The sequence below is a fragment of the Lissotriton vulgaris genome, chromosome 6 (assembly GCF_964263255.1).
Source record: "Lissotriton vulgaris chromosome 6, aLisVul1.2, whole genome shotgun sequence".
Taxonomy (NCBI): Eukaryota; Metazoa; Chordata; class Amphibia; order Caudata; family Salamandridae; genus Lissotriton; species Lissotriton vulgaris.
Window position 1 is genome coordinate 1302180626 of NC_141694.1, and position 19487 is coordinate 1302200112.

Here is a 19487-nt window from a genome sequence, read left to right on the forward strand (position 1 = left end):
TCTTAATAGGGGTTATAGACAGTGATGGAATGGTCCATAGCCTAGCCTCATCACTTAGAATATCATTGTGATTAACATAGAGGGGCTCAAACTGGCAATTGAAGTCAATGTCTACTATCTTAGAAGCATTCTCTGGGAGTGAAAACAGGAATGTTGACAACTGCTCTACAGTAGGAGATTCTTGTCCAATGGCCACTGGTCTAGAATAAACATTGATCAAATAGACATCAGTTTTGGTAGGAGAACATACAAGGATACACAGATTGTCATTGGAAAAAGTCTCTATCACTGTGGCCCTAAAGCCCGTTTCCCAGGTGGTTAACCCCCCTAATTTCTACCCCTCTGTAATGGCCACTTAACAAAAGACCTCATGCCTGGGCACTCAATTTCTTTTATCAACCATTTTTCGTGAAATAAACAGATGACATACTGATCTATAAATGACCCCCAAATGCTGCACTCCAATTTGCCCTTCAGTCCTGCAACATTCCAAAATACTACCTATGAGAAGTTTGGGACTTTCTGGCTGCCTTTACCTGGCTTGATCCCCCCATTGCTTTAGAGTAACTTTTGTTAATAACAGTTGCATGCCAAAAAATATGGGAGTCTGTGGGAACCAAAGGGACATCCTTCCTCATGTCCTTGCCACTTAATATGGCTAGATGTGATATCAGATTTAGCTTGCCATGGCAATCTTTTCCCCGAGTACGCTGCCGGACTATGGGAGTAGGAGTCTGCGAAGGATTATTGAGTCTATTGTGATCATATGTCCACCCTCTCACCCAACCACCCTCACATGGCATACATCCCTTGCCATCCCTGCACACAGAATATCAATCCACTCTCTCCAGTGCATCCTATCTATTGGCTATTGGAAGAATATAGGACAATGTGCCCTGCACCTGGTAATTAGAGCACCCTAACTTGTATGTTAGGTTAAGGGGAAGCAAGCTCTTCTGGCAAGTCTGACCTTGTAAGAGAGGTTTATAAAAATAACCAAGCGGTAGGAGTGTTAGGTTGGAGCCCAGTTTCTGCCACGACAATCCACCTACTAAAAGATCATGGGCTAGCTTTGGGTTCCTGAAATTAATGATAACACAGTCACCAGACCTATCTACAGGGCCTCTCTCAATCCAGCTCAGGCAATAGGTTAAAAAAAACGTTGTCACCCCTATTAGAGAGAAAGTTCACAGTACTTTGTGAGGCAAAGTCAACATTTATTTGTGTCAGGTCCGCCTGAGATTTCCTTTTGGTCTGTTTTTAACTCTGGAACCACTGAAAGGATCACAACGTACTGGGATGAGGTGGGGGGTAGATTGATAGTTGGAGGTTATATGACGCCACTGCCTGTCGTTATTATTAAAGGACCTCCCAGGCTGGTGTCGTTCAGCCACACAATGCCCCCATAGTTTCTCACACAATTGCTCCTCCCTTTTTCATTCATATTTTTAACCATCTGTGCAGCAGCCATAGGGAATAAATCAGTCTGGATGTTTTTTCCTTTGTACACTTTGACCCAGTGGAATCCACACTAGGGGTACCTCCCCTTGATTGTTCCAGCTTTTCCAAGCGAGCTAATAATGGGGCGAGTTCATCGTGGAGGACAGTTTTGACCTGGTCCACAATGGCTTTTATTAAACATGTTACACAGGGGATCTGTGGAGCTTTCTCACCTTCTCTCTCATCACAAGCAAGGGTGGTATTATCAACCATGGGGCATGTGGCTGAAAGATCCTGTCCAACATCTTTGAACGACTGGGGGGTACGTCACAAGCCATATTTCTCTTTAACAGCCAAATGAGACCTTGTTCTTCTTTCATCCATCAATGAGTGATTGTTATCACTCAGCTTTCCAACCCCAACGCCGGAAACCAAAGAGCTCTCCAACCCCAACGCCAGAAACAACGACATCACCCCTTCGCAAGACCTCTGCAACACCCTCGCCTCCTACTTCCACAACAAGATCGCGGACATACACAACAGCTTCAGCACTCAACCGACGAACACCACGACCGAACCACTGCCCCCCACCACCACCCTCCGCGCCTGGACTCCGATCAGCACCGAAGACACCGTCCGCACCATGAACTCCATCCACTCCGGATCTCCGACCGACCCCTGCCCTCACCATGTCTTCAACAAGGCCGACGCTGTCATCGCGCCCCACCTGCGGGACATCATCAACACATCCTTCGACACCGCTACCTTTCCAGAGAGCTGGAAGCACGCCGAACTCAGTGCTCTACTCAAGAAGCCATCGGCTGACCCCACCGACCTCAAAAACTACCGCCCCATCTCGCTGCTCCCGTTTCCTGCAAAAGTCATCGAGAAGACCGTCAACAAGCAGCTGGCCACCTTCCTTGAGACAAACGGATCCCTCGACCCCCTCGCAGTCTGGCTTCCGGGCCAACCACAGCACCGAGACCACCCTGATCGCAGTCACCGATGACATCCGAGCGCTGCTCGACAACGGAGAAACAGCGGCCCTCATCCTCCTAGACCTCTCCGCGGCCTTCGACACTGTCTGCCATCGTACCCTAGTACAACGCCTCAGCAACGTCGGAATCCAGGAGAAGGCACTAGAGTGGATCATCTCCTTCCTCACCGGAAGGACACAGAGAGTCCGCCTCCCTCCGTTCAGATCTGAAGCCACTGAAGTCATCTGCGGCGTCCCTCAAGGCTCCTCGCTCAGTCCGACCCTCTTCAACATCTACATGAGCCCCCTCGCAGACATCGCACGCCAGCACAACCTCAACATCATCTCCTACGCCGACGACACTCAGCTGATCCTCTCCCTTACCAACGACCCCGCCACCGCCAGAGCCAACCTTCACGAAGGGATGAAAGAGGTAGCGGAATGGATGAAGAACAGCCGCCTGAAACTGAACTCAGATAAGACGGAAGTCCTCATCTTAGGATCCTCACCCGCCGCTTGGGACGACTCCTGGTGGCCCCCCGCCCTAGGCAGCGCACCCAAACCAACAGACCACGCACGCAACCTGGGCTTCATCCTGGACTCCTCCCTCTCCATGACCAGACAAGTCAACGCCGTCTCCTCGTTGTGCTTCAACATCCTGCGCATGCTACGTAAGATCTTCCGGTGGATCCCCACCGAGACCAGGAAGACGGTCACCCAGGCCCTCGTCACCAGCCGTCTGGACTATGGAAACACCCTCTACGCCGGAACCACCGCCAAACTCCAGAAGAGACTCCAGCGGATTCAGAACGCCTCAGCACGACTCATCCTGGACATCCCCCGCCGCAGCCACATCTCCGGACACCTGAGAGACCTGCACTGGCTCCCGGTCAACAAGAGAATCACCTTTCGTCTCCTCACCCACGCACACAAAGCCCTACACAGCCAAGGCCCAGGATACCTTAACAGCCGCCTCAACATCTACGCTCCCAAACGCCAGCTTCGATCGACCAGCCACGCCCTCGCCGCCGTCCCCCGCATCCGTAGAGCCACTGCAGGGGGACGGTCCTTCTCCTACCTCGCCGCCAAGACATGGAACTCCCTCCCCACACACCTCCGCCTGACCCAGTACCACCTCGCCTTCAGGAAGCAACTCAAGACGTGGCTGTTCGAGCAGTAGCAGATCCCCCTCCCCCAGCGCCTTGAGACCCACTGGGTATGTAGTGCGCTATATAAATGCGATGATTGATTGATTATCAGGGCCCCATTGAAGGTTGTTACCCTCAATCATGTCTGAGGCAGAAAGATTATCATTAATAAGGTGCTCAGGGCTAAGTATTGCATGAGACTGGGCCCCTATCGATGTGCAGTGTGCAGTAGCTCAATCTCTGTTGCCATGACCTCTATAGCCCAATTGCAGTATCCTGTCAAATAAAGTAGGCTGTGGAGGAGGTACTGGTGCAGAGCCCCCCCTTGGCCTTTCCGTTTCCCCTTAGCCCATCCTTGCCGGTTCAACGCTATACATTACCTTTGTAAAAATCTGAAAGGGGCCCAAAATCTGAACAAGAGCACTTCCAAAACTCAACAGGATAACTAAAAGTGTCCAACAACTCACCCAGCAGTCACAATGTCACACTTGGTCTCAACTTGAGGGATGGAAGAGACTTGGCCGAGCGCAGCCTTGTACGGCCACGGACAGGCGCAGACGGGCCCGCTTTTGGCCAGGTCTTTGCCCCAGGCTACGTTTGGGCTCAAATTTATGTCACTCCTGCGGATCAATTAGGCCCAAGGGAAGCTCGGGTGTGGTTTTCCTCCCCCAGCACCAACAGGAGCGTTCATGGCACCCGCGCTGCAGGACCCTGCTCCCAAATTTATGGCGCTCCTGTGCCTGTGGATCAATTCAGCCCAAGGTAAGCTGGGGTGTGTAGTTTTTCTCTCCCCGCACCATCACCAACAACAGCATTTGAGGGGCCCAAGCTGATGGATGCCACTCCCCATTTATAGAGGTCCTGCATCTGCAGATCAATTTGGCTGAAGGGAAGCTGAGAGGTGTAGTTTTCCTCCCCAAGCACCAACAACAGCATTTGCAGCACCCACACTGCGGGAATCTGCTCCCAGATTTATGGCTTACCTGTGGATCAATTTGGCCCAAAGGGAAGGTGGGGGGGGGGGTTCCTCCACCAGCACCAGCCACAGCATTCATGGCACCCGCACTGTGGGGCGTCGCCCTCAAATTTATGGCGCTCCTGCACATGCAGATCAATTTGGCCCAAGGGAAACTGGGGGGTGTAGTGTTCCTCCCCAAGAAACAGCACCAACAAAAGTGTTATTGGCACCCATGCTGCGGGCCGCCACTCCCAAATTTATGGTGCTCCTGTGCCTGTGGATCAATTTGGCCCAAGACTACCAGGGGGGTGTAATTTTTCTCCCCCAGCACCAACAACAGTGAAACACCAAAATCTCCTCAGTTAAAGCCACCAGTCCTGCTAGCTGTCGTTATGCAGCACTCCCATTGGCATGGAGAAATCCATGCTCCCTTCATAATTTCCCAGAAATCAGTAGAGAAGCTCTATTTGAACTCTTGACCAAAGACAAATCCGGATCCCCTAATTATAGCGGTCCACCACATATTTTAAAAGAAGTCTTTTCTACAAATCCGGAGCATCTCTCTGTTGAATAAGTCATTAATACAGGTCTGTGTCCCCAGAGCCTTCAAAAAGCTAGGGCCATATTATCAAGAAAGGGCAAGACTATTTTGCCGCTTTTATCGGCAGGAAACTGCCGCTAAAGCAGCGATAATGGGCTTGATAATATACCCTTGTGATTTCCCATAGAAGCCCTGGTTAACACCATAACCTGGGCTTCTATTGGAATTCACAAGGGCTTATTATGAAGCCCATTATCCCTGCTTTAGAGTCAGTTTCCTGACGAAAAAAGTGGCGATCATGCATCTCCATTATAGTTCCCCTGTTAAAAAAACCTTTGTGCAGTCCCCTCGATTCCGATCAACTACTGCCCCATATCCTTGCTTCTCTTCCTGGACAAGGTATTGGAATATCATGTAGCACATTGTCTCATTACCTTGATTCCCACCAAGCAGGGTTCGGACCCTCTCATTCAACTGAGACAGTATAATGACAGTGTTGGAGAAGCTACTGAAGGAAGTTGACAAGGGTATTTCTCAGGCTCTAGTGTTCTTGGATCTATCAGCAGCGCTTGACACGGTCGACCATGGCATTTTGTGCACCGTGTCAGGGAAACAGGACTCCAGGGACCAGCTCTCAGCTGGATTACTTCCTTCCTGGAGGATTGCTCCCAGTCTGTTCGCCTTCATCTTCAGGATCGCAAAACACCTGCCGGCCAGACCAGACACCTGGGCCCTGAAAGAGAGGCTATTGTCAATCTGGATACCCAGATTTTTAGCAGCCCCTGAATCACTGGCAGGAGGGAACATGGCAGCAGGCAACCATTCCTTCCATCTGGGGTCCGCGGGGCAGCCGACGAAAAGCACTTCGGACTTATCGGAGTTGCACTTGAGGCTGTTGCGACTAAACCAGTCATACACAGCCCCAAGGCAACCCCGGTAACAGAGCACTCTGAAGCCCTGCACGGAGCCTCACAGCGCCCAGAAGAAGTACAACAGCAGCCACTTGGAGGAGTGGCTACAGGGCAGGGGTCTTCGACATGCCAGCATTGCAGATGTGCTGCAGCCTCTGATCCAGGCTGCAGCACGGCTTCAGGCGAAGAAGAAATCTGAGGAGGATGCTGAGGCAACCTGCAGCATGTGCACCGCCTTGCTACCTCAGCAGATCGTTAAAATTCTGAAATTGTACACATCACTGGATTTTGAGGAACGGGTTTCAAATCGATTTACAGAGAATGTTCAGATGTGGCTACAGGATCGTGTGGCACAAGGCAACAGGCATCTTCTTGTGGACGTAAAATACTTGCACCCCCTGCACATCCAGTTTGCTGGCTCCTCTCTGCCACTTGACCAGTAATCTAGCCGTGAGGGAAACGGCCAACACCTTCACTTACCTGCCAGCCTGCACCGCCTGCACTGCCTGCACCGCTGCTCCGGCGTGAGGGAAACGGCTGCACGCAGCGTGGGCACCACAACACCAGCTGCCCCGGGGGTCCGGCGCTGCGCAGCGGCAGTGACGCCATCGACGCGCCTGGAGGTGCCATAACAGCAGGGAGCGCCAAACGCTCCTGGGGGCCAGTAATCGAGCCGTGAGGGAAATGGAGAACACCTTCACTTACCTGCCTGCCTGCACCGCCTGCACTGCCTGCACCCCTGCTCCGCCATGAGGGAAACTGCTGCACGCAGCGTGGGCACCATAACACCCAGCTGCCCCGGGGGTCCGGCGCCGCGCAGCGGCAGTGACGCCATTGACGCGCCTGGTGGCGCCATAACAGCAGGGAGCGCCAAACGCTTCTGGGGGCCAGTAATCAAGCCGTGAGGGAAACGGCCAACACCTTCACTTACCTGCCAGCCTGCACCGCCTGCACTGCCTGCACCGCTGCTCCGCCGTGAGGGAAACGGCTGCACGCAGCGTGGGCACCACAACACCCAGCTGCCCCGGGGGTCCGGCGCCGCGCAGCGACAGTGATGCCATCGACGCGCCTGGAGGCGCCATAACAGCAGGGTGCGCCAAACGCTCCTGGGGGCCAGTAATTGAGCCGTGAGAAAAAACGGCCAACACCTTCACTAACCTGCCAGCCTGCATCGCCTGCACTGTCTGCACCTCTGCTCTGCCGTGAGGGAAACGGCTGCACGCAGCGTGGGCACCACAACACCCAGCTTCCCCGGGGGTCCGGCGCCGCGCAGCGACAGTGACGCCATCGACGCGTCTGGAGGTGCCATACCAGCACAGAGCGCCGAACGCTCCTGGGGGCCAGTAATCGAGCTGTGAGGGAAACGGCCAACACCTTCACTTACCTGCCAGCCTGCACCGCCTGCACTGCGTGCACCGCAGCTCCGCCGTGAGGGAAACGGCTGCACGCAGCGTGGGCACCACAACACCCAGCTGCCCCGGGGGTACGGCGCCGGATAGCACTGCAAAACGGGGGGGGGGAAACATAGCACAAAAAGAGATCTGGTTGGGAAAGAAACTAATGGCCCTGTCATAAACCCCTTTGTGTTCACTGGAAATAATGAAAGTGGTCTTAACATAAATGCTGAACAGTTTGCTTTTCTTATTAAAAAATCAGAAGTAAAATTTGTTGCTAAAATAGAGGAGTTGATGAAACCACTGACCGTTCAGATAGACACCCTTGTCACAGAAGTGGCTAGGCTTGGCGGCCTGGTGTCTGCACACCTGGCTGCACCCACCAGCGGAAGGGTCAAGGCTGGGGGAAGAGGGCAGGAGGTGACGAGTGCTAAAGACCATCAGAACACTCGTAATACTGTTGCAGTAGCTACTACTGTGAATGAGATACTAAGCACACCAGTCGTCCCAGTAGCACCTGCTTTGTTGACACAACCCAATTTAGCTCCACGGAGCGGACCAGTTCCAAGGCCCCCTAGGAATAATCGATACTTGAACTTACCACCTGACTGTGAACTGTTTGTGGCGGTATTGACTAACGTTCCACCTTGTGGTACCCATCCCGCCTCACCATATGACGAATCTCATGCTTCATTGAAAAACAAGACAGTAGCATCGCTTAATAAAAACTGTGGCTTTCCTATTTCTTACTCAGACCAGATAATGGCAGTAAGGAGGGTGAACCGGGTAGGCCCATCCAAAAAACTGGGAAGTGGGGATTGCATTGTTGTAAATTTTAAACATCCCCAACATGTGGCAACTGTCCTCTTAAGAGCATCTTCACTGGTATATAATGAGAACAGTATTTGTGTGCGCCCATTGGGGTACTTTTACGCACACCTGTGCAAACCCCCACCCCAACAAAGGATAACTAGGCGGGTGCTTGAACCTCAGACCCCAGCCATGGACACACAATTTCTATATAACATTATTAATCCATGTGGGCCTGGAAATATGGATGAAACCCACAATAGGATTACTAGCGCCGGACGCTACCACCATGGGTTTAATATCAACACACAGAATAGGTATGATGCTTTGTCTGGACTTGAGATGTGTGATTTACGGGAGGTACCTGTGGCTCAGGGCACTGTGGCTTCAGGTGAATTTGTTCCCGTAGAGAACTCACTGGACATAGTATCTGGATATTTTGTTGTTTCATGGAATATTGCGGGCTTGGCTGCCAAAATGGCTGATGAAAACTGGGTTAACTATATCAAGCAATTTAAGGTCATCTGTCTACAAGTAACTTGGCTGGTAGAGTGTGATCTTTTTCTGTATAAGGCCTTTTATGTGCCAGCTACTCCATCAGTAAGAGGCAGACCAAAGGGGGGACTTGTGATTTTTATTTCTATTTTAGTCCCTTGTAAAATGTGTATAATTGAATCACAGTACTCTGGAGTGATGGGCTTGGTTTTAAATGGAGAAACTGTCTGGCTGGTTTGGTGAATTTTTATAATGCGACTAATGATAGAGCAGGCTTTAATCAAATATCTGCATTGAATTCTTTTATTACTACTTCTATGAAGGATTTTAGTCATAATCTTATGATCATGGGAGATTTTAATGTACATCCCTGCGGTGATCCACTGAAGAAATGCTTAACAGACTTGCGTTGTGAGCGCCTGGGTGGTTTACACATGGAACATACAGTGGATGGGGAACTTTGTAATGATCTAATGAACAATTTGGACCTTGCACTGGCTATGACACTCAGGGACCCGTTAAAATGCTTTGATATTCCTACTTTTAAAGGGCATGGAAGGGGCACTTTTATTGATCATATGTTAGTCTCACTGACGATGCAGACTTTTCTGGATTCGTTCAGTATTGAGCATAGTGAATTTAGTGATCAAAACCCTCTAATAATTCGTCTGAAGGGACTTTTGGTTAACAAGGGAAACCAGAAATGTAGCTCAGGTAGGCTTGGTACAACAGATGGGAGGCGGCGACTTAAATGGTCAATGGCTACCCCAGATCTTCTATACAAAAATATTATGGACAAATGTACTGAGGATATTAAGAACTGTACACATTAGGGAGGAGATCCCAGGCAGGTCCTTACTGCATATCAAAAGTTGTCGGAGAAGGTGTCAGAACTGATGACGGCCCCCGCAAAGAACTTGGTGAAAGGGGGTCCCAGGTGGTTTAACCATGATTGTACCAAAGCTGCACATAATCTCAGGTTAGCTCTGTCAGTTATTCCGAGAAATCAGGAGGGTGTAAAACTGTGTCGGAAAGAATGTAAGTCTGTTACTGCATCCCGTAAGGAGTTTTTAAGAAAAGAGGCTTGGGATGAAATACTTGATCCCTCCACCTTAAATTGTAGCACTAAATTCTGGGCATTAGTCAAAAGACCGTGTTTGGCAGAAGACCCGGGTGATGGACTAGATTGCTGCATAACTAAGGAGGAGTGGGAACATAATTTTAAACAACTGTATTGCTCAATGGACCCTATAACAGATGACGTTTCACCTTATGTCAGGGGAGGCATAATTAAATTTGATATAAGTGAGGTCATGGATGCCATAGAAGGACTCACAGCTAGGAAGGCCCCTGGACCTGATGGAATCCCCCCAGATCTGTACAAATCTGATCCAGGTTTTTGGGCACCCATCTTGGTAGCCGTATTTAATGCAGCTGCTATAGTGGGCTGTCCCTTGTCCTGGGATTTATCAACAATTGTCCCTGTGTTTAAGAAAGGAGACAAGGGCAGCCCCCTTTGTTATCGTCCAATTTCTCTAATAGATTCCATGGTCAAGATTATGGGGAGGATCCTACTGCAGCGAATGGATCACTGAAATATTATCGACGGTCACATTATCGACTTGCTAAAATATCATTGAAAAATTATCGACGACAAAAATATTGACTTTCTATACTTATTACACCAACTACAAAAATATCGAGTCAAAAATATCGACTCTTTAGAATATCCAGTACATAAATATCGCCTTAATAAATATCAACTACAAATATATCGTTTTTCATGAAATTACCCCTAACACTACAAAAATATCAAAAAATTAATATCGTAGTACAAAAATATAGAAATTAAAAATATCGTTATTATTAATAATGTAAAAATAATTTTAAAATACATATAATTTTACAAATATTAAATAAAAACATTAAAACATAATTAAAAAATTAAAACTAATACATATACATTTAAAATAAATTAAAAACTTAATATTTTAATGTAATTTTATTTTTTTTAATTTCATTTAATTGATTTAATTCAAATTTATTTTATATTTACCCTGTACGCCTGTACCCCAAAAACCCAAAACTGACCCTGAACCCTAAAAATATCCCTGTACCCCAAAAACCCAAAACTGACCCTGAACCCTAAAAATACCCCTTTACCCAAAAACCCAAAACTGACCCTGAACCGAAAAAATACCCCTTTACCCAAGAACTGAAAACTGACCCTGAACCCAAAAAATACCCCTTTACCCAAGAACTGAAAACTGACCCTGAACCCTAAAAATGCCCCTTTACCCAAAAACTGAAAACTGACCCTGAACCCTAAAAATACCCCTTTACACAAAAACTGAAAACTGACCCTGAACCCTAAAAATACCCCTTTACCCAAAAACTGAAAACTGACCCTGAACCCTAAAAATACCCCTTTACCCAAGAACTGAAAACTGACCCTGAACCCTAAAAATACCCCTTTACCCAAAAACCCCAAACTGACCCTGAACCCTAAAAATACCCCTTTACTCAAAAACCCAAAACTGACCCTGAACCCTAAAAATACTCCTTTACCCAAAATTAATTAATATTATTTAATTACCAATTCATTATTAATTAACAATAACAATAAAGTAAATATATTAGCACATTAGCTGTAATTAATTTAATTTAATAATTAATATTATTTTTCCCAATTAATTAATTAACAATAACAAAAAATTATATATATAAAAAATTACTCTAATTAATGTAATTAACTAATTAATATTAATTAATTACCAATTAATTACTAATAAAAATATGTACAAAATTATATTAATTAATTAACTAATTTATATTAAATATTTACCAATTAATTATTAATTAAAAATATTTACAAACATATATTAATTAATTAATTAATATTAAAGTACTCCCCACCCTTATCCCCTATTAACCCAACATCCCGCTCCTAAACATTAACTACAATTTATATTACTATTAATAATTCTTTTTTTTTTTAACCTTTTTTCTACATATTATCGATATTTTTTACTTTGACTATTTATCGATATTTTGTCTTGTCGATTTTTTTGAGTCGATATTTTTTGTACTCGATATTTTTTTATCATTATTTTATTCGATATTTTGACCAACGATATTTTTGTTATCGATATTTTATTATTGTCGATATTTTTAACTCGATATTTTGTCCATTCGATATTGTGGAGTCGATATTATGTCTAGTTACCGCAGCGGATATCAAGTTGGACGTCTGACAACAATATTATGTCTATCTCCCAATACGGCTTCTGTGGAGGCCGTTCCACCATAACCCAGTGCCTTATTCTTTTCCTTATATTGAGTAAATATACTGTTGTGCAGAAGGGAGCCGTCCAACTTGCCTTCATGGATCTGTCATCAGCCTTCGACTGTGTTAACAGGGGAAGGCTGTGGCAGACCATGCGGGAGAAAGGTGTGGACATAGGGATTGTGGATTTTCTTCTGGACCTGTACAGTAACACCAGTGCAAATGTTAGGTACTCAACAAATGGGGAAACCACTGGTAATTTTAACATTAAAAAGGGAGTGCGCCAAGGTTGCATTCTGGCCCCATTTCTTTTTAATTTTTATAATAATGACTTAGATGCTGCTCTACAGGAGGTGCAATCAGACTGCCCCAGAGTTGGCATGCGGGGTATTCCTGTACTTTTATACGCAGATGATGCGGTTTTAATTTCTAGAACGGAAAAGGGTCTCCAGGCACTTTTGAACGATTTTAATATTTTTATGACCAACAGAGACCTATTGGTCAACAATTCTAAATCATATATAATGCATGTTGGCCGACAATCGAAAAAGAATTTTATTTTTAAATTAGATGATGTTCTGAGCCCCATTACTCAAACGTTTTCATATCTTGGTGTCGTATTTGACACAAAGCTCAGCTGGGGCCCTCACGTGGCCAGAAAGAAAGGGGAAATGACAAGGGTAAATGCCTCTATTTTTAATTTTGCCACGAAATTGGGGAAGAAGCTAAATACTGCAATGATGAAACTCTATAATGCTAAATCGATAGCTACCAATGTATGTGGCAGTGAGTTATGGGGCTACGTAAGTGGTGAACAATTACAGGTCACTGAAAACAACTTTCTAAAACGTCTCCTCTATGTTCCGGCCAGTACATCGAACTTAGCGGTACACGAAGAACTGGGGACTCAGTACCTATCTGATATATTTGCCCTAAGACCACTGACATGTTGGGTAAAATTGTGGTTAAACCAAGATATTCCGCTTACCCACCTGATTGTGAAAGACCTTGTGTCTCAGGACAACTCAATGTGTGTGCCCTGGCTTAAATACCTGAAATCTTGCTTTTTGAGGCTTGGATGCTTGAATTTGTTTGAAAACCCTTGTGGGATTGTAAAGGGTGATGTGGCAATAATTAAGCGGGCTTTTCAATGGGCAGGAGGGCCCAAAGAGAAGGGGAGGAGCTCAGGAATCCTAATATTAGGAAATATGGTATGTTAAAAAACTGTGACACCATGGAACTATATTTAACATGCACCTTCACTTCTCATGAAAAATTTCTGCTGTCAAGGTTCAGGTTTAATATTTTTCATCATCTTTTAATTAGACCTAAGTCGGATATTTTAAAAAAAACTGTTGCTCCCTGTGGCTGCGACGGGAAGTCTCCACAGGATATGCTGCATTTTATATTTTTATGTAGGTTTTATGAATACCCCCGCAGACGTTACTTTGTTGCTCTTTTAAAGAAACTAAATTTTAATCAAATAAGACCAGCACTTATGTATTTACAGCTTTTGCACAGTGACAACGTTTTTCATGTCATAGAATTTTTAAAATTAACTGTCAAATTGAGAAATTGCCTGGACCAGTGATTCTACACCTCTGAAAGATGATGAGCTTATTTAATGAAAGATCTTATATCATGTTGTAAACCCAGTATTAATTGCACTTTATGGCTGATCTCGTCTACTTACTCATTAATGAAAAACGCATAACTGTCTTTCATTGTAATTATGATTCTTAAAATGAAATGTTCAATGTATTTTATATGTGTACTTTTATGGTTTGAAACAAAACCGAAATAAAGTCTCTATTGAATTGAATTGATAGACGCCCCATCAAAATCGCGGCCCCTGTCGCAGGTGAACAGGAGTTGTGTGTCGTCTGCATACGACACGATCTGGGCCCCAAAATCAGCCGCCAGTGCCGCCAGAGGGGTCATATAGATGTTAAAGAGCGAAGGGCTCGAAATTCAGCCCTGCGGAACTCCGACCTCAAAAGGTGGCATAGCGGCAGAAAAAGGGGGTCCAGACCGTTTGCTGGTGATTCGAGAGGAAGGACCTAAACCATCGGAGCACCGTCCCCCTCAGACCAACCTCCCAGAGTCTAGAAAGGAGGCGGTAATGGGGGACGGTGTCGAAAGCCGCGGAGAGGTCAAGCATCACCAACATGGCTTTGCCTCCACTGTCCAAGGTTTCCTTAATAGCCTCGGTGACCTCGAGCAAAGCTGTTTCAGTGCTCAGATTGAAGCGGAAACCGGACTGTGATTTATGGAGTATGTCGTTCGTCTCAAGAACATGGGACAGGGTGGTATGGACATGTTTCTCGACCACTTTCGCAAGTGCTGGAAAGAGGGAGATTGGTCTATAATTGGCATGGGATTCGGGGTTCAGGTTGGTTTTCTTGAGCAGTGGCAGAATGAGTGCCTGTTTCCAAGGCTGGGGGACCTCACCCGTACTGAGAGAAAGATTGAGTATCGGGTTAATAAGATGGTTGAGAGTAGTACTATACTGATCCCCAAAACAAGCCTTTCTAAACTCTTCCTACTGACTCTTTCCCTCTCCATCCCTTTTATCTCATCCTCAGCCTCCCACTACTGCTATACATCCAAATAAATAAATAAAAGCCTAAAGCCTCCACTCTTCTATCCCAACACTATCCTTTTCAATCAAAATAACAAATTAACATGTTCACGTCTCACATTTCATAGTTCACTATGTTAATTCACCACTAATCCTTTATGGGTTCGGGAGTAGCGTGCTCCTCACCAAAACACACTTTAACACCCCCATTAGGGGTAACAAGCACTATATATATATATATACATACATACATATACATGCTGCTCGCCCCAAAAAAAAGAAGTGCTTCAACACCCCATCAGGGGTAACAAGCGCTATATAAATGTAAACCTTTTCACTCTTCTATCCATCCTCAATCCTTCTCAATTCAAATAACTAATTAATATCCACCACTCAAATAACTTTCCAATTTCCCTATACTAATTCACCACTAATCCTTATGGTAAGGTAAGGTACATTTATTATGCATAGTTAATTAAAACCAGTGCAAACATTTTACAATTTTTCAAAAAAAATCTTATAAGAAAATCGATTCATTAAGTCATCATTAAAAGAGCATACAATAAAAACCCGATCTAATGACCAGGAAAATTTATTTTAAGGCAAGAGAGCATATTCCTTGAGTTCTGATGAGTATCTATATATTTTCTGTGTGAATGTTCGTAATATTTTTTTGCAGTTTTTGCTCGATTATTGCGAAGAACTTTACATATCTGCAGTTCAGTTTCGTGTTTGCAGGGTTCAGGCAAGCCAGCACTGCTTGCCTTCTAGTGCGAGTTCCTATCTGCTTGAGCTGGTCCTTTAAGAGCTGTTGGCGAGCTGGCCGCAGCTCTTGGCAGAGACAGGTCATGTGAAGTATGTCACCCTTCTCTGTATTACAAAAAAAGCAGGCGTCATGGCCATTGCTTCTGAGGCATGGTGGAAAATGCTCTTTGGTGGTGTCAGGGATTTATAAGAGTTTAAAATCATCCATGCATGGTTTCTTTTGGCAAAAGTCTCTTTATTCTCTAATAAGGAAAGAGATTTGACGGTTTTCCAAAACAATTTTTTAAATGCATTGTGCCTGAGTTGCATGTCCCAGATCGCTGATAAGTTAGTGGCCCCCGGGGCTGCCTTCAGATAAGTTCTTGCCTGAGATCGGTCCCTGCTTTGTATAACTTGCCATAGCAGCAAGTTTAGAGTGTTGGTAGTAGCAGAACAGAGTTTGTGGCAGCAATTAATATAAGCACCCTGTCTTGCAAGTGTTTATTTTTGTAATCCAAATTCCAACCTGACTTGGGCGGGCGATGTGTAGGACGGGAGCGAAAACATTGTTCTATAAGCTTTTGTCTGGATTATGTCCAGGTTTTTGGAGTCTCTCCCGCGTAATGCCTCGCTGCCATAGCAGATGGAAGGTAGTAATTTAGCCTGGATGACTTTCAAATAGGGAGTCAGAATTGGTCCCGTCATTTGGTTGGCTATACTTTTTAATGTGGTGGCAATACAAGACCCTCTCCTTTTTACTTCCTGTTTTTGCTGTGAGAATGAACCATCTCGGTGGAAGGTGACTCCCAGATATTTGTAGACGGATGCCGGCTCTATTTTTTGACCACCCAATGTCCAAGAATTTTGAAGCTTTTTGTGTAAATTTATCAACATGGTGCGTGTTTTGCTCAAATGTATCTTTAGTTTGTTTTCCGTGGCATACGTGTGCATTTGATTCAGTAGCTGTTGGAGGCCGATGTAGGTATGGCTCAATAGCACAACATCATCTGCGTACAGAAGGTTACTCAGAGTTTTCCCTCCCAACCTCGGGTAGTGGGAGTTGCATGTGTTTAGTATGCCTGGCAGATCCGTTATGCACAAGTTGAACAATATTGGGGCAAGCACGCATCCTTGCTTGAGTCCTTTGGTGGTACAGACTTTTGATGACAGATGTGTGCCGCCTCCTAACTTCAGCTGCGCCCATGTATCAGAGTGAAGAAGCTTCAGCATACTTAGTGTTTGCTGCGGTATTCCCCATTGTTCCAGTTTCCCCCAGAGTCTGTCTCTCTCGATGTTATCAAATGCCGAACTAAAATCAATGTAGCACATGTGCAGCGGCAGTTTTTTTATTTTTGCTGCATCAATCATTAGAGAGAGAGACAAAATATTTGTAGCTGTTCCAGTATTTTTCCGGAAGCCAGTCTGGTTCAATGATATAATCTGATTTAAATCCGCCCATGAGACAATCTCCTCCAAGATAGTTCCCGCAAAGTATTTTGCCTCATTATCAATGAGGGCTACTAGACGATAATTGTTTGGGTGCATTTTGTCGCCTTTTTTACATATGGGGACAATCGTCAACCCTGTCCCGGATTCTGGGACTTTGTTTAACAGTCTGACTTCCGAGAATAACAGTTGCATAATAGTGGCCCATTCTATGATCTTTTCCTTAAAAAGAGCTGGCGGTATGCCGTTAGGTCCTTGAGCGCCTTCTTTCCTACCCTTGCAAATCTGTTTCTTTATTAGTATTATTTGCTGAGTGGCTGGTGCATCCATAATGTTTTCGGGTAGACCTTGCTCCCTCATGATCAGGGGCTCCGACAAAGGCATTATAGAATCGGGCTCTGTGTTTTTGGAATCTTGTGGTCCTGCCTATTCCAGGTGGTTATTGAAGTGGCTGGAGAGATAGTTGATCCATGACTGTTCTATGATGTGGGAGCCTGATTCATTGTTTTGTGGGCGGAGAATCCTGTTTGCTGTTTGCCAAAAACGTGCGCTGTTGCTGCTCTTGGAATCATGTAGCAGTTTTGCCCATGTTTCGTTTTCAGCGTCTTTTTTTATGTTCCATTTTATGCGTTTGAACTCCGCTCTTGGTTTCCTCAGCTCCATCCGAAGATAAGAATTTTCAGGCATTGATCTTAACTTCCATAAAGTCACGTTGACTAATCTTTTGTGTAGACTTAGTTCTGCTCTAGATCCTTTTTTTAAGTTCATCTTCATGCCTTCTTTGTGAAAATTGCTTTTTGGGGCGGACCTGGCTGTCAGTTCATGTGGCAGAGATCCAGTGTATTGCTCCCAATGTTGGATTTACCCGGCCGCATTTGGTTTTTGTGTGTTATATAATTGGAGGGCAGTTTCGGCCAGAGTTGTTAGATTGGTTGCAGTGCATTTGATCCTTTTTTGCTTAATTGAATGGATCGACTCTATCATTCTGTCTGGTTTGAGTACAGTGGGCGTCTTTGCTGATAAGTGGCATTCCTGGGGACGAAGATCACTTTCGCCCTTGTCCCCCATTCTGAATCCCAAGATGTGGGGAAATAGGTCCAGACTGACAAATGTATAATCCAGGATTGAGCTGCCTGTTTGTGAGTAGAATGTTTCTACTGGCAGGGAATCAGTGAGAAATCTTCCATTTAGTGTACAAAGGTTTTGATGTTCAAGCAAATTACCGAATGGTAAATACCAAATTTTACTGATTCAGTATTTACTATTCGGTAATTGCTATGTAGGTAAAAAATTCGGTAAAAATACTGAATCAGTAAGATTCGGTAATTACCGATTTGGTAATTACCAAATCGGTATTTGCCATTGATTCCTATGGGCCTTGAAGCCCATAGGATTCAATAGCAAATACTGATTCAGTAATTACCGAATCGGTAAAATTACCGAATTGCAAAGGGGGACAGAGTGTCACTTTGACACCCTGTTGCACCCCTGTAACTGGCTTGTGCGCTATGTGGCACACATACATGCCTTAGGGCATGTCTGTGTGCCACATGGCACAGGTGTACATGCACAGATGTGCATGTACACAAGAATTCGTTATTTACCATGCAATTGTATTACATGGCAAATAACGAATTATAAAGGCCCTGTAGCACTGTTAGAAGTGCTACCTACATAGGAAAATACAGATTCGGTAATTTTACCAATAGGTAAATTTACCGAATCGGTAAAATTTACAGATTCTGTAATTTTACAGAATTGGTAATTTTACCGATTTGCTAAAATTACCGATTCGGTAAAATTACCGAATCTGTATTCTTTCAGTGCCCCTACATACCAATGTCAGAATACCGGTCGGAAACGGCCGAAAATCGGTATTTTCGGCCGATTCCAACCGGTATTTTGACACCTACATCTGGCCCCTAGGGTCAGATGTAGGTAAGTATATTTTACCGATTCACAAATACCGAATCTTTCCGATTCGGTATTTATGAATCGGTAAAATAGAAGGGGGGAGATGTAGATAGAATCGGTAATTGAATTACCGGTTCTGTAAGAATCAGTATTTACCGAATCGGTAAATACCGATTCAGTAATGCCCATTGATTCCTATGGGCATTGAAGCCCATAGGAATCAATGGGCATTACCGAATCGGTATACCGAATGTTGCAAGGGTGCAGGGTGTGTCACTTTGACACCCTCTAGCACCCCGAATTCAGGCATGTGTGACATGAGGCACACAGACATGCCCTAAGGGCATGTCTGTCTGTCACATGCCATAGGTGTGCATGCACACCTGGAATCGGTATTTTACTACCCAATTGGATTGGGTGGTAAAATACCAATTCGGTAAGGCCTGTGGGACTCAGAAGAGTCCCACCTACATCTCAAAATTACCGAATCAGTAGAAATACCGATTCGGTATTTTACCGATTTGGTAAATTTACCGATTCGGTAAATTTACCGAATCGGTAAAATAGGGCCCCTACATGCCAAATACTTAATACCGGTCGGTAACAGCCAAAATCGGCCGTTTCCGACCGGTATTTTGGCTCCTACATCTGGCCCCTAGTTCTGTAAGAAAAGCGTTATTTGGATGCTTTTTCCCGCTTGGCGGGGAGCTTTGTGGTGGGATGGTATAGATTATGTTTAAAGCCAGAGCCTCTTCTTCTATTGATGAGCCAAGCATGTTTTGGTTAAAGTCCCCAGTCAAAAGGAGGAGTGGTTTTTCCATTTGAGAGACGTACTCCGCTAGT

At 45.2% G+C, this 19487-nt stretch overlaps 1 protein-coding gene across 2 annotated transcripts in view; it reads left to right on the top strand.

The window, feature by feature from the left end:
* The window catches only part of LOC147708819 (MFS-type transporter SLC18B1-like), an 886944-nt gene that overhangs the window by 494014 nt on the left and 373443 nt on the right, over nt 1–19487 (top strand). The window lies entirely within an intron of this gene.